Genomic DNA, 6,394 nt, shown 5'->3' with positions numbered 1-6,394 from the left:
ATCATCAGAGTAAATCACAAAATGCGGAAACATGTGGTGTGTGCTCTGCAATCATCCCAAACTCTTCCCTTTGGAACTAGAAGTACCTGAAACATTAACTGAAAACCGTAAACACAAAGCTTAGTGAGTTCCCCAACATACCACATACCATACATAAATAAACACATAACAGGCCCCGCCCACTGAGTATAACGGGCCTTGCCCAAACTCGTATAACGGGCCCCGCCTAACATACAAATCATATAAGCACATACACATACAACAGTCACACAGACATCTAGTATCCTAGCATCACTGATCATGGGCCGACATTGGTGCCTTAGACCCGTTAAACATGGTGAGGAAACTCACCTCGCACTAATGAATCTCACGGATAAATCTATGGTTGTTGGCCCGCTAAAAAATGTCCACACTATAATCACAAAACATCATCCAATTAATAATTGGATCCTGACTCACCCTAAGAGTCCAAACTAGGGTAAAAGACCTTTTTACACTTCCCTATATTTGGCCCAAGGCCCAAGCCCAGTCCAAATTGTCCAAAGGCCCAAATTCTAAAATAATCAACCAAGGCCCACTATGGGCCAATTTTCCAAATTGGGTCTAAACCCCTTCATGGGTCTCAAACCAAGGTCCAAAAATATTCTTAGCCCAAAACAATATTCTAGTGGCCCAAGATAAAGCCCTAGACTCCTAAAGTCGCAAATGAAGCCCAATACCGAAAAGCCCAACTTCCGCAGCCAACTGCTGAATATGCGGGGTGTACTCAGTTTGTACGCCAAGCATACTCACTTAAGGGCTTGTACGCGGCGCGTACGAGCTTGTACGCCCAACGTACTCCCCTGCTTGGCCAACTTTCCTTCTCCAACTCTTAATCGATTAAGACTTTGTCCCAAACTCAGATCTGACTTCCTTAAAGTGGTTTATCACGTAAAGTTGCCAACTTTACGTGCATGCATGGCTTAATGGGGCTGTTGAGCTCAAAAGATCATTATAGATGACTTAAAACATGCATGAGACTAATACCACCATAAAGTTTGCACCTTTATGCTTAAGAAACTCTTAATATGCCCAGATCTAAAAGGATAAGCCCCATAAACGACTTTAACTCACCAAACCAACCCAAAAGGGACCAAAAAACATAAAACCATAACATGAAGAGATTTAAGCATACAAAGATCAAGGTTGCGGATTTATACGTTCTTGCAACTGAGGAAGGTGCCTAATCTCTGGATCCACAAGCTCAAGATCCAACAAAGCTTCTTCACCAACTCCTTATTCTACCAAAGGCACCAAGTAAACAAAGATACACCCCAAAAGATCAAGAACACTAAAATATGCTATTACGGTTCGAGATTAGGGTTTTAGGACAATGGGGGCTGATAAAGAGGCCAACTCTTGGGACTTAACATGGTTATATAGGGTGCAACACCCTAAAGTTAGGGTTTCATTAAACCCCTAGTACGCCCTACGTAACCCTCGTACTACCAACGTATGAGGCTCGAACCCGTGATCCATTCTCCGCATTAATACGCTAAGCGTACACATGTGGTACTCCCTGCGTACTAGCTTCTCAGCTTGTACGATAAGCATACCCTATGTTACGCCCCGCGTACTAACCTCAAGGACAAAAAATGCAATATTTAAAATTAAAAGGGTAAAAAGGAAACATACCCATTCAAGCGTTACAATTCTCTCCCACTTGAATCAGACTTCGTCCTCGAAGTCCGCTGCCCCAAATAATCCGGATACTGATCCCTCCTCTCATCTTTTGGCTCCCAAGTCCACTCCGAACCCTTTCGATACTGCCACTTAACTTTTACCAACTCAACAAACTTGTTGCTCAAGGTTTTCTTCTTTCGATTAAGAATCGCCACTGGTCTCTCAATATAATTCAGGCGGTCATCTACCTGAATGTCCTCCAACGATACCACTACGGAATCATCCACTAAGAACTTTCGCAGCTGAGAGATATGGAACGTGCTATGAATCTGACTGAGATCCTATGGAAGATCCAAGCGATATGCAACCCGACCCACCCGAGCCAAAACCTTGAAAGGACCAATATACCTAGGGCCCAATGTCACACCCCGCTAAAGCGGAAACGCAAGATATGACAGCGATAAAGGTTTCATTTCAAAAGATAAAGATACATCACCATAGTAGTAGTTAAAAGTTTACAACCCACAATTTAAACAAAACAAAATACAAGTTTCCTTAAATAACATTGTTCAAAAGTTAACTTCACAAAATAACTTCCACATGATGCAACATGCCCTATGATGATGAATCTTTATATGCACTTACTAAATATTTCCTGAAATAGCATGTAAAACGAGCCTCAACTATGAAAATAGTTGGTGAGTTCATAGGTTTATTAAATCAAGATTTGGTATAAAAATTTCCATAAATGCAAGTACATTGATATAATGAGAAACAACGTTCATTTCTATAATGAGAAATAAAGTTCATTGCTATAAAGAAATACAAAGTTCATTGCTATAATGAGAAACAAAGTTCATTGCTATAATTAATAAATAAGTTTTATGTATATGAGCAAACAATGAGTTTACAACCAAGCCTATGACTGATGCGCTATCAAGATCTATGTTTATCATTCCATAGATGAAAATGGTATCATGCACTCAAGCAATCGGGCGAGTGAGGAGTTGTCAACTCCTAATAGCGCTATCCATAATCACCATTGGCTCAAAGAGTTAATGGTTGGAGTAAAGTGCAAGGGAAGGGGCTTAAGACGATAAGGCCTCATGTTTCAAATTGCTTAAACATACATAGCAAAATATAGCAATTAAGTTTAATACAATTCAATTTAAATACAATGAATAATAAATAGCTTTTCGGACATGCTTTTCCACCCCAAAACATAAAAAACCGAAAATAGGGGGAGTCGTGAATACTCACAATGTTTCAAGTTGCTACAAGTGGTGCCTCAGAATACACCAACGCCTTACTACCCGTATCCTACGACATCAAACACACGCTAGTGAGTTTCTATGTCGAAATCTAATGCTAATATACTAAATTCTACATATAGAGAAATGCCAAATTTTTGTTCTAATATTGGTTTTATAGTAATTGGTAACAATTTTTCTGAAATGGTGAAATTTTATAACTCATGTGATTAATACAATTTTGGATATTATTTTCCAGATTTTTGTAATATTATTTGAGTGTATTTCAACATATTTAAAGGTGTTGCAAACTCTTAAAATCCAAAAATGTTATCAAACAGTTTCCAAAATTTTTCAAAATTTAGATTTTCATTACAAATACTGTAGAGGTCTTCCAGAAAATTTCCCTTGAATTTTTGATGTAATTAGCTATTTTTCCCAAATTTTAACCCTTCATATCAATATAAATTCGTGAACTAAAGCATTTAGATGATAAAAATTCCCAATTTTTTTTCTAATACTGCTATTCGACATACTTAAGCTGGGAAAAATATGAAAATGGATTTCTAAGCAGCTTAACATGATTTTATTGCTTTTGTGCATTTATTCTAATAAAAATGGAGATAAATCGAAAAGAGTTTCCACAATTACCCAAACTTTTTGTAATACTGTTATCAAACATACTTAAGCTGGGAAAAATATGAAAATGGATTTCTAACCAGTTTAACCCGATTTTATGATTTTTATGCATTTATCATAACAAAAATGGAGATAAATAGAAAATAGTTACCAAAATTCCCCAAACTTTTTTTACAGTGTTATTGAATATACAGAATGTGTGAAAAATATAAAAGTTATTTTTCAATCAGTTTGGCTATTTTTATTAATTTTATTCACTTAAATAATCACTAACTCATGAATAATTATTAAACAGTTAAGGTAAATTACCAAACTTTTTCCAAGCTTCATATACAGTGTACATAATCTGAGAAAAATACCAAAGGTGATTTTTATATACTGGAATCCGATTTTGTGGATTTTAGTGTATTTAATCTTCGGAAAATAGAATAAAAATAGCATACAAAAGAGAAAAATCATACAACTTTTTATGTAGCATCATAATATATTATAAGGTGTTCCGGTAAATTTTCATGAATTTTGGATGAGAAAAACTATTTTTCCTGTTTTTAGTCCATTATAAACACAAAAATCATGGAAAAATAGATATGCATTATGAAAAAAATCCCAACATATTTTTTTGAATATTCCACATGGGGTAGGAGCTGCAAAAAATCATAGATAATCTTTTCACATTCCCTAAAGTGGATTTATGATTTATTGGAACTAAACAAAAAGAAAATTAAAAACATACTAAACAGTAACAAAAATCGGTGAAACTTAATGAGAGGTCATTATTTACTTTAGGGGTTATTCACGATTTTATCTAGTATTTATAGACCTCAGAAAGTATTTTAAATAATTTATGGTATTGTTTTCTTGTAACAATTATAATAAATCAAGGAAATGATAACAACTCTTGAGATTTTTCATATCCTCTTATTATCTTACTGGAATTCTGATAAAATTTTGTATTGAAAAAAAGAGGATAATTATATTTTTTATGAATAAAATCATTTACATGCACTATTAACAATGTACTTTGATCATCAAGCTCTTAAACTTGATGTTCATTACATGCATCACGGTTTGAAGACCATGCATGGACATATTTTGTTCATAGTGATGATTCTAAAGGAAAAACTTGGATCCATAAGGTGGATGAACCTTTAAAACTTGTAAAAATCTCTATTCTAGGGTTTAACATAGGTTTTGGTCCTTGGATTTCACCATTAAACAACATGCATGTTGTTCTTGGGTGAAACCCTACCACCATCATCATCAAACTCGACATTCATGGCTATGTTCATGAATGTTCATAAAGAATGGTGTAGAAGAAGGAGAAGTGCAAGAAAAACCTTTAAACCTAGAAAGAAAAGTGAAGGAGAATGAAGGATTTTCGAGTTTACCTTAAAAAACAACCCTAGAAGATAAAGATTTGAAGATTGGGAGGTGTTCTTGGCTGGAGAATTTCGTGAGTTTAGAGAGAGAAAGAGAGAGTTTGAGTGTTGTAAATGATAGAGTGTGAGAGAAAGTTCAGAGAGGGATATGAAGTGAAGAAAGGATTTAATGATTGGAAATTTTGGGAAAAGAGAGCCTTGGAGAGAGGGTGGCCGGATTTTGGGTGGATGAGAGAGGCCCTCTCTCTCCTAATTCAAATTAAATAAATTCCCCTTCAATTTTTATAAAACCCTAATTTTTTATAAAAAGACTTCTTTATTTAATTCTTGATTTATTAAAAAAGTCTTTGTTTTTAACTAATAAATTATGATTAATGTTTGATAATTAAATTTTTATGTCTTTGATTATGTCCCATAACATGATTATTTAAATTTGATATAATGAGGTTCATAACAAATCTTATAGATTTTAAAGGTATTAAAGTTTATAAATTTGGATTTTAGGGCTCTTTAGTGCTTTTGGAACATTGTTAGATATTTACCATCATATTGAAATGAAATTAGAAAATTTTAATTTATTTTTAGGGTTGTATACCCTTTTTCAATTGTAACAAATATTTGAAGTTTGTTCTAATTCGGGTATTGGCATTTCCTACAGTAGCCAGACAACTTACTAAAATCGTAAGAGTCAAGTATATTAGTCCTAGATTTTAGTTGGATCCTAGTTTCTACAAGATTGTGACCTTATTTATACTACTAGGCCATGGCATGACGTGCATATATGGTTTATAAAAAGATGCATGAGTCCGAGAATGACCTGAATTTGACAGTTGTCGCACGCAACTTGCCACTTTTCCTGAATTGGATGACACCTTCCAAGGTGACACCTTCAGGAGAACCGTATCCCCCACCTGGAACTCTAAGTCTGACCGACGCCTGTCAATATAACTCTTCTGCCGGATCTGAGTTGTCTGGAGCCTACCCCGAACCTGCTGAATCAGCTCAGTGGTCTTGAGTACCACCTCGGTACTTGTAACATCCCAATTTTCAAGACCAAAAATTTTGTTTTTAATTACGTGACTTATAACATTGTTTACTGAAAAACATCATTGGATCATATCATTTCATAAAACTATAATCAAATGTCTCAACCATATCATCAAAATAGTAATAATGTCAGAGTACAATCCCGTGGATCTCAAAATACGGAAATCATATGTGTGCGATGCGCTGCTACCGTGCCGGCTCCTTCCCCTTCGCCGAAGAGGTACCTGAAACAAAACTGAAAACTCTAAGCACGAAGCTTAGTGAGTTCCCCCATCATACCACATACCATAAACATATACTGCATATCCCTCGGTAACTTTCAACCGGTATCTGATTGGCATAATCGGAAGCTGGACTTCCCTTCGGTATCATTCAACCGATAGCCGGGAGCTAACCTCCCCTTCGGTATCTTTCAAC

Source organism: Lactuca virosa, chromosome 1, assembly GCF_052849685.1.
Source record: "Lactuca virosa cultivar CGN04683 chromosome 1, Lactuca_virosa_CGN04683_v6, whole genome shotgun sequence".
In the NCBI taxonomy this organism is placed as follows: Eukaryota; Viridiplantae; Streptophyta; class Magnoliopsida; order Asterales; family Asteraceae; genus Lactuca; species Lactuca virosa.
Note: the sequence above shows the minus strand (reverse complement) of the source record.